Genomic DNA, 18,254 nt, shown 5'->3' on the forward strand with positions numbered 1-18,254 from the left:
GATGGCGATGACTTCTGTGAGTTCTGACTTATTACATTTATACACAAATACGTCTACAAAACCTTTTTTTTTGCAGGTTCCTGTTGATAGTTTTCTTCCTTATACTTTTAAACAGCAGGTCATCTGAATTCTATTTTCTAATTCCTAAAGCCTCCTCACACTCTGATTCTTATTTTTCAGATTTCTGATTTTCCAGCTGACCCGTTGAAGGAATCACCTTCAACCATAAAAGCTGCGATAGTTGCCCACAGGTGAGTAGAATCAGAGGGTGTGCTGCTGGAGGATTTCTGTCAATTCTGTCTCTGGTCCATCTGTCATGTGAGAGACAATCAGGGGATTCATCACAAACAATTTAATCTCTTTAATCTCTACTGTAAATTAAAATAAATTAAAATCTATTTTCTCACTCGAAGCTAAGGTAGCTTTAGAACAAGTGTGCCGTCAAATGCCTGACAAAACACAAGAGTTCTAAATCTCGACAGTTAAAGCTTAATTCAGGTCTTTGCTGAAGAAACTCGTTTAGTTTCAGTCGCATGTAAATCACACAAAGAGTTTAGAGCTGCAAGTCCTGGACGTTACCTTGTGCTCAGTTTATGAGAGTCAGAATTGTATGTCACAGTCTTCTTTATTAAACGTAATTATAATGAAATTGTCATCAATTCCTATGTAACTAGTAGGGGGTGCCACCAGACCCAATAACGTCTAACCCAGCCACAGCTTTAAATAATGGATATTTCTAATCCAATAAGCACTAAACACAATGAAACTCAGCCAACACCAAACAAACAGTAAACCTTCTCCTCTTCCTCCTCCAGCTGAGTGTTGCCCACAGGGTTTTATGGGAAGTGCAGCCTTGTCAAGGTCAGAGTCAGGAGGCGGTGGGCTCCTTTTAAATTGGACCCATCACAGCTTCTTGTGACCCAGTATGACTTGTGTGGAGTTCTTCTGAGTTGTTTAGGGTCCTGGGTGGTCCTCCACTGACAGTGCGGCCTTACGGCACCCGGGGACCCCAGGAGGGATGCACTTCCAGAATCCACTTCTGAACCCCTGGCACCTTCCACATTATCCTGAAGTCATGTCATTGTCCAGCGGGATGCCTGCCTGTCCTCTGTGTCACTCACACCTAGCAGGTTGTCTCACTTTTGATATCACGTAGTTGTTCATTTATTTCTTTATTTTCTATTTAGTATTGTGTTGTGAGTAAACATCGCCATGTCACGTACAGCAATACTGCCAATCGTGTAACGCACATTGCACAACATTTTCTTTGTCATTGTTCTGTGTGTATAAAACACTGAAGTGCACTTGATTTACAGTCTGAGTTTTTAATCAAATTTATTTAAATCTTTCATTTTTGCTCAGCAGTAGAGGAAGCTAAAAGGCACTTCATTGAACAAAGTGGTGTTAGGACATTTCTGCTCTGTTTTCTTGAATTTGCGTGTTTAGATTTTTATTACCAGTTTATGACCCAAGCCCGACTCTTTAGTATTTACAGCCATGTTTATAATTAATTTAATTACAGAAATCATTTTAGAATAATGCTCCTATTATTTTCATCCAAATGCTCTTCATCTCCTAAAGACATGAATTCTTTGTTATCTAATCTTGATCTACTTCAAATCACAAAGCAAACAGATTCTTCACTTGATACCCCAAATCCTCCACAATAGTCACATTTAGCTCACCCTGCCATGAATAAGAGCAAACGTCCTGAACGTGACGGAATTCTGTCTAAACATTGAGGAGCATTTGGAGAGCAGACATCCAGCCGTGAACTTCAGATGCTTCACTCGTCCACTGCCAGCTCTCACCACCATCTGGCCTGAACATGAGACCACTTTACTGCTGACACATGGCAGGGGTCTTACATCGTGATGATTGTTGTCCTGGCTCAACTGAGTCAGCAGGTAGACCTCTTCTCTTCTCTATAAGTCATTTCATTATTGTTAAAAATGAGGCTTGACGTGGCCAAGTAACAATGAGATTTAATGATGAAGTGAGCCTTGTGTGCCCACACAGTCATAAGAGGGGCTCAGCACACTAGCCTGTGGAGTGCCAGTACTGGGGGTCAGCTTGGAAGATGTGACGCTGCCATTCACACATGCTGAGGTCTGTTGGTTAGGAAGTCAAAAACCCAACTGCAGTGGCACTGAGTCCTAAATTGAGGAGTTTGGTCATCAGGTCTGCCCGTCCAGCAGAATTAAATGCTGAGCTGTGGTCAGTAAACACGACTCTGACAGAACAGCAGGGCTTTGGACTTCAATCCCAATACTGACATGTTGTGTCACTTCACCTGCCGGTGCTCCACGTGGAAATACAAAAGAAATAAAACAAAATGGATCTTAAATGTTGAAAGTCACCTTGGATAAAGGAGTGAGCCAAACAATAAGTTTAGAGGAGACTTGTGTTCACACCGAGACGACACAAACGATTGTCAGCATTTGATAAGTGATGTGCGCTCGATGTCCTGATTTGTTCTGATGTGAGGACCCCCTTGATCAGGCCCTCCTCGGGGTCTCCAAGGTGTTTTAGTGGCTTCTAACTGTGAACATTTCAGGAGCTGCTTGAACCTTTAAAATGCCTTCCCCTTTGTTTTCTTAATCAGGAGCCCTGGTGGTCTCTTACAAGTAACGATTCTTGTCTCCAGTCGTCTTTCTTCACATCCTCGGTGTCCGTGTTTCTGTTAATATAAACTGTTTCTGTCTCAGACCCTTGTTGTGTCTCTTTGACTTTTTTCCTTTTGTTAACTCTTTTAGGGCGGATGTCGACTTTTGTCGACAGGAGGGGTTGAGGGCGAATGTCGACAAAAGTCGACATCCAGGGATAGAGGGCGACAATCAGCTGTTAATGGCGACAAATCTCACTGTCACGTCACAGGCATTCCCTCTGTGCTTGGAGGAGTGCTAGACTCGTTGACTCGGCAACTAATTCTTGCATGTGCGTGAGTTGTGAAATGTAAACAATGGCAAGATGGCATCGACATGTCACAAGGGAGCGAAGTGAGTGCATTAAAGAAAACACTCGGCAGACGATGTTTTGCGCATTATCGCGGAGTCGGATTCTGATTTTTCAGAATCGGATTTTATTGACAATGATCAGGAGATCGAACAAGAGAGTGAGAAGCCGGCATCAGCTGATCGGACACCAGCCGATGCCACGCCAGCTGATCCGCTGCCAGCTGAGCGCATTCGTGCAGCCGATGCACCTACGGCAAGGTTTGCGTTGGAGGAATACACAGACATTGATCCGTGGGAGCTGAACTGGCTATTGGACTTTACAAGACGGCATGGCTTGCTGTTGGACACGACAGATCACCAGCTGCTGAACTACTTCAGGCTGCTCTCTCCTGATGCTGCATTTCAGCTACTGTCAGATGAGACAAACAGGTAGGCAGAGAAATTTTTTGAATCGCGGGCTGCGCTTGCATCGTATTCTCGTTTTTCAAAGTGGAAACCCACAACAAAAGACGAGATGAAGCGCGCTGTGGCATTACAAATAGGGATGGGACAGAACTGGCGATATAACTTCAGGGAGCATTGGTCCAAACGTGCTTTGTCCCCTGGTGGCTTTGGACAGGTTATGCAGCGTGATGATAGGTATGTGATGCTGCAAAGTTTTATTCACTTCTGTAATAAACAGAAGCAAATCCCAAGGGGTGAGCCAGGCTATAACGCCATGTATAAAGTTCAGCCCCTGCTTGACATTGTGGAACCAACATAGAAACAATTTGATCAGCCTGGCTGTGATTTGTCTGTGCATGAATCTATGATAAAATAAAAGGGACACCTTTTTTTCTACAAATATATGCCAGACAAGCCCACAAAGTATGGCATAAAGGATTTTGTACTGGTAGAAGCAAACACTGGTTTCTGCCTGAAAGTAATTACATATACAGGAAAGTATTTCTTTCAAAGAGAGAACTGTCCCTTGACAAGTCAGGTTGTGCTGGAGCTGCTTCAGGTCTTTGAACATTTGGGTCATGTTGTGTACATTTGGACAATTTTTATACATGCCCAGAATTGTTCATGGAGCTACAGAGCAGAGGAATTGGAGCTTGTGGCACAGTGAGGGTGAACAGGAGACACATGGCTTCACAGTTGAAGCCAGACAGGCTGAAGATGAAAAGAGGTGACAATACAGTTTTCATGCGGGCAGAAAACTTGGTGGCAGTGGCATGGCATGATGTCAAACGGGTGACTTGTCTCTCTACAGTACACACTAACAATATATGTGAGAAAGTGCAGCAACAGACAATTGAAAAGTAGGCACCAAAGCAACACATATTGTAAGGAGTGCAATGTGGCAATGACTGAAATTGGCTGCTTTGAGCAAGATCAGACTGCGCTGTGTAAAATATATGTGATATGTATGTGAAATCATAGAGTATGCAGGCTCATACAACATGCAAGACAGTAACATTTGTCAAAAGGAAATATGTTTTGTTGATTTCAATTGCTTTGTGTTCTTTTTTAAAAAAAAAATAAAAAAAACTAGCCCTAAAAGAGGGGGTCTCAGATTAGGGCTTGTGCTTTGAAGGGGTTTTTAAGTTTGGATTTAATGGCTGTTTTGGAGTTCAATCCAGTGGTATAAGGTTGGTGTTTTGTTATATGTGAATTTCTCATGTTGCTGTCTTTGACTTTAGAATAATAGAAAGATAATCATGCAAAAAAAATGAAAAAAAATTCTCATTTTTCCCATTGAAAGTTCAGTGCCATCACCAAGCCTTTAACATACTTATTGAGAATTAGAGGACCTCTGAATAGCTGAAGTCCATAAAGTGTGTGTGTGTGGACAGCCGTGGTGTTGAGGTCACTGAAATAGACAGCCAGAGCCTCCATACTGTGATGGGCACAGCAAGACGGTAAGTGGGGTCTGATGGAAGGAGGCTTTAATGGCAGCCTGCCCTCTAAATGGTGTTGACACGCAGAGGAGCCTTTAGCACGAGGTGGCAGGACTCTGTGATGGACAATTTTCATTTTGTTTAGATAAGGAGCAGGCTGTGAAATGTGGTGAATTATGTGGTGAGAATAAAAATGTGATTATTTACTGTGCCAGCTATCAAACAACTAGAAATCATCTTCTCAAGGGACAGAGGAGACAGACAGGGATGGAAATGCACTCCTAATTTGTCATCTGCATTGAATCCTTACAGGGGACACATGAGAGTAGCAAGAGGATCTGGAGCAGCAAGTGGAGGAGTACTAATTGGAGGAGAAGGAGTAGCATACATAGGATGATCTTTCAGGACTTGGTAAACTGGTAAGCATACAGTATGTGGATTAAAGAGCAAATGTTTGTGTTAATGGATGGATGATTAGATAAGATTATTTTATTTGCCCCAAGAGGAAATTAAACATTTTATACAACCCCAACAATATATATATATATATATATATATATATATATATATATATATATATATATATATATATATATATATATATATATATATATATATATATATACAGTATTATTTACCATCTACACCCTGGTAAACAGATTTGAACTGGCAGAACTTTGTGTATAACTAAAGCTGCAGCAGCAGGGGGTGATGGGATAGCAGGCTGCTTGCTGCTTGTGCTGATTGACACATTTACAAAACAAAAGACACTGATGGAGAGGTGCGAAGGAATTTAAGGTGGGCCCGCATTATGAGTTTTTTCGTAGGCTTCAGGGATTCTAGTGTTAAAACCCAATGGGACACAAGTGAGGCCTTCATGAATCAAGTGCTAATGAAGGAACAGGTCAATCACCAATTTCCACAGCTGCTTCTGGAGCCACTCCACCACACTACCTATACCTCACCCAAAAACTTACTGATCATTTACTCGTGTCAAATGCACATCGCACAGACCCATAATATCACAGTGGTTGCCATCAGTTCTCAGTTCTCATCACTCCTGCTAACTTGTTTGCTTCCTCCTGAACACGCCACACTATTCTCCTCTTTCTTTTCTTTCTCCACCACTGACATTTCCAACCTCCTTCTAAGGTCGCCCTTCTACTCATCCTTCAGACTGTGTCTATCTCACTCATGTCTGCAGTCACACACATCAATGACACTTCAATCAGAACAGGCACTTTTACTATGATGTTCTAACAGGCCCTCATAATTCCATTTTTTATAAAGCCCACAGTTGACCATTCTCAGGTAGATTATTACAGACCAGTCTCTCCTCTCCTTTTATCGAAAACTCTTAAACATGCTGACTTTAACCAGGTCTTTTAATTCCAAGATTAGATTACTTGACGCTAATCAGTTATGCTACAAGATGGGCCATTCCACTGACATGGCTCTGCTAACTGTTGTTGACACACTATGGCTGGCTCGATCTACCACTATGTCATTTTCCTTGATCACATTCAGCCATTAGATCCTCCTCATCACCCTGTCTGACCTCAGCGTCACCGTGACAGCGAGCCAGCAGGCCAGTCCAGATACACACCTATTCTGGGACTGTAGGGGGCGCTGATTTCAGTCTCCTCATCATTGTGACGCACAGCGTACTGGGAATCAGCACACAGCAAACTCCAGGACTTGTCGTTTATTCCAAAGCTGCACACCAAGTCCTTTCTTTTCCTGCTCAGTCCTTTATATGCGACTCCAATCAGAATCCAGTCTCCAGTGCACTCCACCTCCCAGTAAGAGCGAGTCCCAGTCAGAGCCTCTCTGCACAGAACTTGTTCCCAGTAGTCAAATCTGTCTGGATGGTCAGGATATTCAGGCTTTGTCCTTTCACGTGTCACCTTCTTGTTCCCTTCAGACAGATGGAGGTCACTGTGTGCCGTGTTGATGTCCAGTGTGAGTGGACAGAAGTCTGAAAAGAGACAAAAGAAAATGACTGGGAGGCGCTGCACCACACTGACAATTAATAAGAACCAATCAGGAACTTCACTGACAAGACACTCCTCCTCAGGCTTAGTCCTCCTCCTCCTGACTCTGGCTCTCCTGAGTGGTGGTGGCTGGCCTTTTTTATACCCCACCCAGAAGTATTCCAGGTGCTTAATCACCTGGGACTAATTGCATTTCCGGGTGGGGCTGAGGAATTGACCAGCCGGGCTGCAAAGTCCATGCAGCTCCCCCTGGCGGCCATCCAGGCCCCCAACCAGGCTGTGGAGGACTCCATGTCCCATGGAGCCATGCGCCAGGTTGGGGAATCATCGTCTGCCAGGGAGGCTGCCACCAAGCATCCCGGGGGAGGTATTGAGCTGCCCACTGTGGCTCCCCTGGAACAGATGCAGCAGGGGCGTCCCTGCCGGGCATGGGACCCGGCTGTCCTTTACAACAGCTAACCCAATCTCGATCCTCCAAACAGTCCTGTTCATTTCTTGATGTACCTTGTCAGGTCAGGAACAGCCATGTTATGAAATTCTTTGAGGTGGCCACTTCCAAAACAAAAGAGGACTCAATACCCAAATGAGACAATCGTCTCACTAGTCTTAGATGGTCTGCCTGTTTCATCCCTTTATCTTTTATGTTCCTTATTTAACTGTAGGTTGGCATCTATCACCATAGCAAGCTCCCAGAAATCCTCACAACTTATCAAACTGCACAAAGGTCCCCACTATTGCACTATCTGCCCAAAACGCCTATTTTAATCCTTCTAGTTTTTATCTGTGCCCCAGATGGAGAGAGGCTACAAATTAAGGACACAACAGAGAGACAGAAGACAAACCAGTAAAATACGTTATGTGTCAGCGCCACACATGTGATGGGCAGTCAACTGGGATTGAAATGTGGAGATCACCTCTCATTCATTTATTGGTAATTAATGTCAGAGTATTTCAGTGTAGTGGGACATAAGATATCGACTTGACTTTCAATAAGCTTTAATGCAGGACTCTGTGAGAGCCGAGACATCAGAGTGTAGATAAGGGGACTGAGGGGACAGCAGGCAGACAGGTGAAGAACTGACATGACACAGAAAGCAAGACAATGGGCTCTTCAGAGTTCTGAGATTAAATTAATTATGAAATTAGATACATGTAGAAACAAAGCTCTTCAGTATAATTACACAATGGAAGGTCTACACTAGAAAGTGTAACTTGTGATGAAGACTTGTGCACCACTGTGTGCTCATCACCAACCTCAACTAGACAGAGTAGAGAAGGCTAGTGAGAAGCTGAGTTATATAGCGCCTGTGATGTGTGAAGTATGAATCAAGAAGAGAATCTCCATATCCGGAGTCCACATCAGGAATATTGTGTGTGGTGCTGGTCTCCATATTAGAGAAATGACCTAACAACACAAGAGAAAGTCAAGAGAAGAGAGATGAGACTGAACTGTGGGGTTTGAAGGATCTGAATCTTATGAGTTTTAGGATGGAGACATTAGGAGGTGACCTGACAGAGGGGTTTAAAAATATTAAGGGAGTTTATGTCATCTTTTGTCAGGTGGCATCTTTTAAAATAAAGTTACCTGAGCATAAACTTCATACAAATCGATTTCCTAACACAGACAAGAGTAAATACATGGAAAAAGTGCAGATGGAAGCAGAAACTCAGACTTTTGTACATTTTGATAATATTAGGGGAATTTGAAAAGACATTATGTGATGGGTTGAAAGGCATGTTCTTGCCATGATGTATTAACCCCTCATATCTTCTAAATTTCTTTCTAAATGTTCTCAGGTTCCACACACCCCAGTCTACTCAGATGTCCTGTAAGTGTTGCTCTCACCTGCTGGAAGTGGATGTTGTCCTTGGTCTCTGAAAGCTCCTTCAGCTCAGCATATATCTTCTTCAGCTCCTTGATCTCCTTCTCTAGTTGTTCTGTGACTCCTTCAGCCTTCTCTGTTTCTCTCTTTTCTTGTTCTCTAATCATCTCAACCAATTTCTTCTGGGCTTCTTCAATGCAGTGCATCAGATCAGTGAAGCTCATTTTCCTCTACCTCTCTTTCCACTGATATCTGACTGAATAAAGAGTGAAATTGAATTGAGTCACATGATAAGAATTACCAGTCATGAGACACTTTTGTTTGTATTTGATGTTGTAAAGGATAGTTTGGATTGGCTGGCATCCTGTCCAAGATGTTTGGTGGTACCTTGCTTGAACAATAGCTTTTTCAAATTGATTTTAAAATCCTGCTGCTAGTTTTTAAATCTTTACATGGGCTTGCTCCTGCCTATTTATCTGAACTGTGTGTTTTACATCAGCCATCTAGAGTGCTTAGATCTTCTGGTCAGCTGTCTCTGGTTGTCCCTCGTACCAAGTGTAAAACCAAGGGGGACAGACAGGTCTTTTGCAGCTGTCGCACCTCGCCTGTGGAACTCTTTACCTCATCATATAAAGGAGTCGTCTACAATTGAACTGTTTACAACAAGATTAAAGACTCATTTCTACTCACTTGCATTCCGTGACCTTCAGTAATACTGATGGCTTCCTCTTTGTGATTATATTACATTACTTCTATTTTTTATGTATATAACATTACTTCTATTTATTATGTATTTTATTTTATGTTCATATATTTTATTTCTATTTATGTTTTATGTTAATTTGTTCTATTTTTGTAAAGCACTTTGGCCATAGCATTACTATGTTTGTTTAAATGTGCTATATAAATAAATTGACATTGACATTGACATTGAACAAGAGAGTAGAATAATGGAGGGCGGTGGGAGACTGTTTCCCAGTTCAATATGTTCATCCAGTATGCTGAGTGGCAGTGTCCCTCTAGCAGTGCTCCCACTTGGGTGACTTCAGCCCTTTTGAGGTCCAGTAGAGCTATTAGAAGGATCTACTGGGGGACAGTGAGATTATCTGATGAGGACTCTAACCCAGAAGGGCCCCTTGGTGCTTCCCATGTGCTGGACAGTCCACTGAGTCTGTTAATAAAAATATTCTCTACTGCTCAGCTGAGTGAGATGGACTTGGGATTAGAGAAATGGAGGGAATAAGAAGAGAAGTAGTTTGGGTATTGTAAAGAAAAGCCTGTGTGTTGTAAGGTAATTGTAGAGTCTTTAGGGACCAGAGACTGTGTGGGGTAGCTGTGTTCTGCTTTGGGCTGTGAGATGGTCCATGTTGGTCATGACGAGAAACCTGTCAGTTGGAGACATTAAACACGGTTGTGTTCTTTATTTATTGTCCCTCGTCCTTTTTCCAATGTCAGACTCAGGGCTGTGAGTCTACATCTCCAGATTGAGGTAAATCTCATTCATTGATTAACAGCTCATTGTTACTGGTAAGTCTGCCATTGTTACTTTGGTTAATATTTGTTTGTCTCACACAGATGTTGTAGGGGGGTTAGTGTGCACTCTAAAGTGGCCAAGGCCAAGACACCGGCTAGATGTAGTAACAGATGGGTCACAGTCTGATATAAGTGTAAGGTAAGAGGTGAACATTCTCCATGATCATCAACCCCAAAGCTAGAGGTGTCCATCTGTTTACATGATCTTTCATAGCTGGATGGTGAGCTTTAAGACCCTGAGATACCAGGCAGGAATGAGACATCCTAATTGATGACCTCCAACCAGTCACCAGAAAAAGGGAACAATAGTGATAGTTAGGGATTGAATTATTAGGGAGTTGAGATGAAGGTTTGCTCCAGAGACAGTCTCATATGGTGTGTTACCTTCCTGGCCAATGGCTGTCATTGCCAATGTTATCTACATGTCATTGAACAAATGACACAGCTGAGGTCAGAGTGACACACTTGTTCACCAAACTTAAAGAGTAAAGAGCAAAGCTGAGTAGCAGAACTTACAAAGTGATCATCTCAAACGTCTTACCTATGCCATGTGTTGGTGCACATAAGACTGAGGATAACGCTTAATACAAACCTGAAATCTTGGAGAAGGATAAAGTGGGCTGGGATGGGTTACATTTGAACTAGAAGGGTACTAACGTAAGCTTAGCATGTATCACAGGTGCATTAATGGAAACAATTAGTAAAGGAGAGATTAAGAGACACACGTCAAGAAAAGGAGTGTTAGTGAGCAGTCAGCATGGGTTTAGGTGGGGGAGTCCATGTTTCACTAATTTAGGGTCCTACTGTCTGAATCTGTAATGAATAAAACAAGAAACACTGTGGACTGTGAAATGCCATTGAGGATAAAATAAAACATCATCTTTGATCCTTCTCCTTGTTGTGCCTCTACTCATCATTACCAGTGAAGCTCTGATGGCTCCTCTGCTTTTCATGTATTTCTGAGTTCTTTAATTTGATGTGTCATCTTAATTCCACTCACCTTCTTCTGCTCCATCACCCTCCTCGTCTCCTTCAGTTTCTTCTCTCTCTCCTCAAGTTTCTTCCTGATGTCACTCAGTGTCACCTGCAGCTGTTTCTGTTTGGACACACAAGAGGACATGCGTGGTCTTATCAGAATTCACCTTCACTTTTTGTGTTCTTGTTCTCTTTGTGAGGCCTGACATTTTTTACAATGCGCTTCTTTTAAATTTTGTAACACAACTTACATTGTTGTGTCACACTTGTCTTCATATTGACACTGTAGGTGCCACACAGATTAGACTCAAAAAATATAAATAGCAACACAAGATTACAAGAAAGGTTTAATTTACCAGTTAGAGTGAAGAGTCAGACAAGTGAATGAAAGAGTTTGAAGGCACACTGTTCTACATGTCAGTTCTTGCAATGTAGAAGACGTTCACACACACCATAACATACTGGACTGTGTAGGTGAAGAAACCCAGGAGGACTTGGACACATAATGGCTGCAATGACAGGACCTATGACATCATTTGATAACCCAAGTCAGACTTGTGAGAATTTTGTGACGTGTTTTGTCAGTTGAGATCAGTGAAATTACTGAGACGTGAGTGACTGGGATTAGTTCAGTTACACGGCCAATTTAAAGGAATACTCCAATCTTAAATTATTATATTTTGGTAATATGTTGCTTAACTCACATGTTGTGTATTGATGCCCAAGAAAAATAAATAAGATAAAATAGGATAAAAAAAATAGTTAATGTCACAAGCCAATGGCAACCAACTCTGTGCAATGGCACAGCTAATGGCAAGCTGTTAGACTCCTTAACACCAGGCTGCCCCCTGGGTCCTTCCACACGGCCTCAACCACCTCTAGAAACAGAACTTTTATACATGCGAGCCCCTGTCCTGCAAAGACGAGTGTGCAGTAGAAAAGAACTGAAAATCTCCTACTGACCTTTAAGTATTTTGACACTCTTGTTATCCTTCTGCTGTGAAACATTCTGACCTGTCATTGTGTACACGTCTTAGCCAACTATTATCATACACTGATAATTTCTGTGTTTTCTATATCTATTATTTATTATTTATTTATTATATTACATATCTTACATTTCAATATTGCTGCTATTTCTTTGTCTTTGTACAATGTCTTGTCTTGTTTGTGTTTTAATTTTAATTTAAATTTTAATTCTATTTTTAAATTATTATTTGCATGTCATGTTGTTACACTGTGGACCCTGAGCATCACAATTTCGTCTATCTGTATACTTGTATATGGTTGAGATGACAATAAAGTTCACTTTGACTTTGACTTTGACAGCAAATAAAATAAAAATACCCATGGAAAAATAAAATCACTGGTGCCACATGATCCTCATGTCAGTTATCAGACATTCACTCACAACATACAAAATACAGGCAGTGTATTCTAAAATGTCATTAAATAGATATTTCCATAAAAGTCCTAAGTAGGAAATGCATTTTCATAATATTGAGCATTCAAATTAAAGACAGGACTCTTGACCAAAGAATAAGGAGGAGTGGAGGATCTGCCTATCAAGACAGAGCTAAACAAGGATGTGCTGTTGAACTAAAATGAGTCAAATTAAGTAGACTTTAAGAGAAGATGTCCAGCCACTCGGAGCCTCTGCTCTCGTTCAGAGTGTCTCGATATCTTTGAGTGATTACTGCAGTTTCAATCTCCTGACACAATCACACAAAGGCAACCAGGTTTAGTTTGGCATTCACAGACTGGAGAACACTCTTAATCAATTGACTTTTATGAAATTCACCTAACAGATTTAATACACGTGACCGTGATCTGAGACACTGAGCACCATATCATTAACATAAAGAAACACCTTTTTGAATGCCTTTTAGCTCTGACTGCTTCCAAAGGTGGGTAAGCAGGGGTTCAAATGGAATCAGAAGAACATTGCTGATAACTGACCCCCCTGTCTAGTTTCACATTGTAAACTGAAATAATCAAAAAGAATTTAATTAACACAAACTACGACTTCTCAACTACAGTATAGTAGCCAAATCCACATGCAGAGACCAAACCCAAATTTGCACAATTCAGTTCTCAAATATCCTCATTCGTCTCTGTCAAGAGCTTACTTTACATCCAGAGATCACAAAACCTCTGGTAACTCTGATACTGCAGGTGAAAATCTATATATATTAACAGAAAATCCAGTGCTGGAGGTCTCTGTACCACCTTCCAGCCAGGACACCAGAACTATGAAGAGATCTGCTCAGTTTATGGCTGAAGTTCATAAATTGTCAAAGGTCACCACAAATCATCTTTCACTTTCTCTGTCTGTGGTTCAGACCTGCTGTTAGATGATTTATCATAAAATATCCCAAACGCATTTACTGCAATAAACCATCCATCCACCGGCCCCTTAACCTGCTTATCCAGGGCGAGGTGGTGAGGCAGCTGGAGTCTATCCCAGTAATCACCAGGCATGAGGCAGGGGAAACATCAGGGCAGGGTGCCAGCCTATCACAGGACCAACACACACACAGAAAGGGCAATTTAGCATCGACAACACACCTGACCTGCATGTCTTTGGATTATGGGAGGAAACTGGAGCACCCAAAGGAAACCAACATGAATAACTTCCTGCAGGGAGTACCTGGGAAATGATCCCCAGTAAAAAATGTAATATTTTAATAACATAAGGATAGCAGAAGACGTACTTTTATTTATTTTCTATGGTGTAAGATCACTGTCAAAAAGAACTTATAATAATTTAAGCCAAATTTACATTTCACACATGTCAGTTACGCTTGCACTTCTGAAAATTAAAGTTGCTTCTAAAAAAATACGCTTGCGTCTATAAATTACGAGTACAATTCTCAGGCGTGAACAAACTATCACAAATACATCATTGGACGCATGAGGCATTCTCTATAGAAGAAGAAACAATTGATATTTGTTACCACGCATGTGCCATAAATGTGGAAAGATGGGAGTTATTTTTGAGAGCGACTCTACTCCATATATACGGGCTAAAGCTCTGGGCGTCAGTTCAATTGTTGTCTCAGTGTTGTGTGTTTGTGATGTTTTTTAATCACATTGTTAAAGTCAGTGAGTTCATCTCATATATTACTGGGGACAATCAGTCATAGCTTTGACATTCAAAATGTCCTTTCTGCTCCACTACATTTTAGGATTTCTAATCACTAATTTTTCTAATCACTAATTGAGTGCTTGACTACTTAATTTTAATAAAAATCGGAGAACATCTTTACAGTAATACTACACTGACATTTGTAACTGCATTTATTGTAAGAATCTCAGACCTGGTTCTGTAGTGCAGTATCGTTTGGTTCACATGTCACTGTAACGTGTCTCTTAAAAAGGCCTGAGCTCAGCCACATACAAACTCACAAAGCAAACGTGCAGATAAACGCTCTCCTCCTCCATGTCACAGCACTACACACTGTCTCCATTCATGTGGTGGGGTACTGAGATACGTTCTGAGGATACTGCATTGTGGCCAACTATGTTTACACGAGCCAACTGCAACATCTTGTGAGGGCTGAAATGTTAGACATGTCTATGAGTAGCTCACGTGCCTCTCATACTCCTCTCAGGGGTCAGTTCTGGGCTGCTGGCTGTAGTTTGCCCACCACAGCATTAAATACCCAAAGGATTAGAGCAGATAGAAACTCAACTCAGAGTAATGAGAGAACGTGACTGTTCATGGACCTAGCATCACATCCTGGACTATTCCATGCCATGCACAAGGTTTCACCAGGATGGCCTTCAGCTTGTTCTCTGTCCTTTGAAAATCAGGTTTGTAAGATGGATGAATAGATTCCTCTGTTACTCTGCATTTACAAATCTCTTAGCCCCTGTTACTTCATTTCTATTAGGCAGTAAATCCCACTCACCACTTTTTCTTCTCTTTCAGTCTCCAGCTCAGCCATTTCATGATTTTTATGTCCAGTCACCACAGACATTGAGCAGATACACATCTCATCAGTTGTGCAAAATATTTCCAGACATTTCTGATGTTTTGCTCAGAATTTCTCCTTCAGATTTCCACCAGGATCAGTCAGCTTGTGGTCCTTCCAGGCTGCTGTTTCAAAGTGAGGCTGCAGGTGAGTCTGACAGTAGGAGGCCGGGCAGGTCAGACAGGACTCACCGCTCTGAACATCTTCCCAATACAGAAGTCACACTCCACATCTTCAGGGTCAGCATAATTCTGAAATGGAGGAGAACGGAGTCCTACCTTCTGTAATTTCTTGACGACTTCATTCAGCACAGTTGGCTCTGATCCCAGCAGTCCGTGAGGCACAGCAGACAGAAACTGTGAGCACAGGGGATGGAGACGGGGTCAGTCAGGGTGTCCATACACAGCGAGCAGGTGAACTCATCCTGTAATAATCCACAAAGTTGAGCTTCAGCCATCATTCAGTCTGAGGAGAAACAGGCAGAGAGAACCAGTCAGGCAAAGGAAGAAGTGAATTGTAAAGAAATTAAAGTGAAAATTTGTCTGTGCTCAGTGAGGAGGAGGAGGAGGAGATTTAAAGAGAAACCTGAGAGCACAAACACACAAACAGAGAGAACATCTGAGGAGACACTGAGGATGAACAGTAAATGCTAATATGAACAGTTAATAATATATACAGTATATTGTGACAGACGGCCAGGGACCCTGACCCTCCGGGACGCCTGGAGGAAGGATTGACCGGGAGAGCGGCACTATTCTTCCCTGGGTGCCTGCATGGTCCTTGAACCCTGGAGGACAGCACTTCCGTGACACCAGGAAGTGCTACCAGACTATGGATGCTGTACGCCCAGAGTGCTTCCTGGTGCAAGGGCAGCACTTCCGCCACACTGAGTAGGGCTGCCAGAAGTTCATCATCGTGCACCCGGAGCACATCTGGGTCAAGATAAAAGGGGTCGCCTCACTCCATTTGGGGAGCTGGAGTCGGGTGGAAGAGGACGGAGCTTGTGAGAGGGGAGTGGAAGCAGCTGAAGGAACAAGAACTGAGCAAGAATCTGTAAATAGTGTAAATAGGGAGAATAAACGTGTGTGTTGTGGACATTTTGGTGTCGTGTCTGTCTGTGGCTGGGCTATCTTTTACAATATACAGTATATTTCTGTCCTTGTCAGTCCGTGCCAACCTTCTTGAATATAAAAACAAAGACAACAAGAACCGCACCCCCTTTGTTGTCACCTATAACCCACATGTTGAAGCACATTGAAAAATTATAAAAGAACTTCAGCCAATGCTACACAATGAAAAATGGATTTCCAGAACCTCCCCTCCTGGCATACAGACAACCACCAAACCTGCGGCCACAAATTGTCTGAAGTTCCCTAAGTGAACCAACAGAAAATGGCACAACTCCCTGCCTACAGAAAATTAGTAAAACGTGCCCACATTTATAATACAGACTGTGTAGTTATACCACACTGACGACTAGAACATCACATAAAGGGGTCATTTTCCTGCAGATCATCTAATGTGGTCCACCTCATCCTCTGCATGAAATGTCCTGACACTGCACTCTGTGTGGGAGGAACTGGACAAACACTCCACCAGAGAATGAATGTCCACAGGTGCCACATCAAGCCTGGCAACACAGATGTTCCTGTAGCAGCCCACTTCAGCAGCCATGGACACTGTGAGAAGGTCTTTACTTTAAAGTCACAGGGCTTATGGGCAACTTCAGAACACAGCAAGAGAGAAAAGAATGGGAAGTTTAACTAAAATTGAACACATTACAACATGGAGTGAATAGAGACAAGAGTTTTAGGGCCTGATATGAGGATTGTTTGCATCTCTCGGACTGACAGACAACCTGACTACAAACCCACATTGTATGGAAAAACTTATCAGAAACTTCAAAAGACTTTGTTGGACAGTCATCTTATCCAAAGATCTTGGCCAGACATTGTTCTCCTCTCTTGCTACATGAATCTTAACCTGAAGAGGTCTATTAATGATTTACATTTAAGATGTCTCCCTTTAAGGTTTTCCAATGTTGTGTCTGTCCTGGTGTCTCTATAAACACAGGGGACCCCAGTTTCTGGATGACATCTTTGCCTGAAAAAGGGGCCTGCAAAGCTTGCATATTGTAATCTTATTAGTTAGCTAATAAAAGGAGACATTTTACTTGACTGCCCTGCGGTGGCTGGCACCCTGCCCAGGGTTTGTTTCCTGCCTTGCGCCCTGTGTTGGCTGGGATTGGCTCCAGCAGACCCCCATGACCCTGTAGTTAGGATATAGTGGGTTGGATAATGGATGGATGGATGGATTTTTCTTGACTTCTCACTTTATATATTTGTAAAAGAGTAGGATAAGCCCTTCAAACGTTCACGTAGGCCGGGGTCTCTGATAATGAATTTGTGTGCCATGGGCTCTTATTTGAAAACAGTAAAAGTGAGAAAAGGAATCCTGCTTGTTGTTCTGCTTCAAAACAGTGAAACTAGACATGTTGCTTGTACAGATTTCAGAACAGTTATTTGTCTGGGTGCTCTTGACACATTCCCTGACACTTTTTGGTTTGTTAACTTCTACCAACACCTATGGAAATAGGAATAGCATTCCAAGTGAATTTTACAACTTATTCTGCTGTAACAGACGTGTAAAGCAAAACTATTTCTCCGGATATAAACAAACTGAAAGAGAAATGTCTGCACTTTATTTTGTGGGGTAGAACATGAAGAATGAGTGATGTATGAAGTCATATCCAGTTAAATGGGTATAAATGAGGCTGAGTTTACAGAGTTAATAGGAATTCCTGACACCTTTCATGGACTCTGAACTAACGTGACGTTATGACAGCACAGCGGAATAAAGAACTCTACGTACTGTGATGTGTGATATTGAAAAGCCTATGATACGTGTAAAAGGAAGGACTATAATCATTAAAGTTACATACATTGAATCATTTTATAAATTGGGGGGTCTACGCTATTCAGAGTGGGGTTGATTTATTGAAAAACGCAGAAGGTATAAAGTGGACCTCAGCCAGGCAGGGGTCTTACTTAGCTCGTTACGGTTTAGTGTCATGATAAGTGACGATGTCTTTCCTCACACAGGAATAGAGGGA

The 18,254-nt window shown here is 42.0% G+C and overlaps 2 protein-coding genes and 1 long non-coding RNA gene across 3 annotated transcripts in view; all 3 read right to left on the bottom strand.

Moving 5' to 3' along the window:
- The window catches only part of LOC114643526 (NACHT, LRR and PYD domains-containing protein 3-like), a 2,412,635-nt gene that overhangs the window by 1,168,672 nt on the left and 1,225,709 nt on the right, over nt 1-18,254 (bottom strand). The gene's annotated exons all lie outside the window — the stretch shown is intronic.
- Nucleotides 1-18,254, bottom strand: part of LOC114643532 (butyrophilin-like protein 2) — a 678,491-nt gene that overhangs the window by 137,306 nt on the left and 522,931 nt on the right. The window lies entirely within an intron of this gene.
- Nucleotides 8,877-15,324, bottom strand: LOC127527394 (uncharacterized). The gene is made up of 3 exons (XR_007934709.1): nt 15,080-15,324; nt 11,191-11,286; nt 8,877-8,909 (listed from the first exon to the last, which is right to left on the bottom strand). It is a non-coding gene; the product is annotated as an uncharacterized LOC127527394 (long non-coding RNA).

Source organism: Erpetoichthys calabaricus, chromosome 4 (genome assembly GCF_900747795.2).
Source record: "Erpetoichthys calabaricus chromosome 4, fErpCal1.3, whole genome shotgun sequence".
Classification (NCBI taxonomy): domain Eukaryota; kingdom Metazoa; phylum Chordata; class Cladistia; order Polypteriformes; family Polypteridae; genus Erpetoichthys; species Erpetoichthys calabaricus.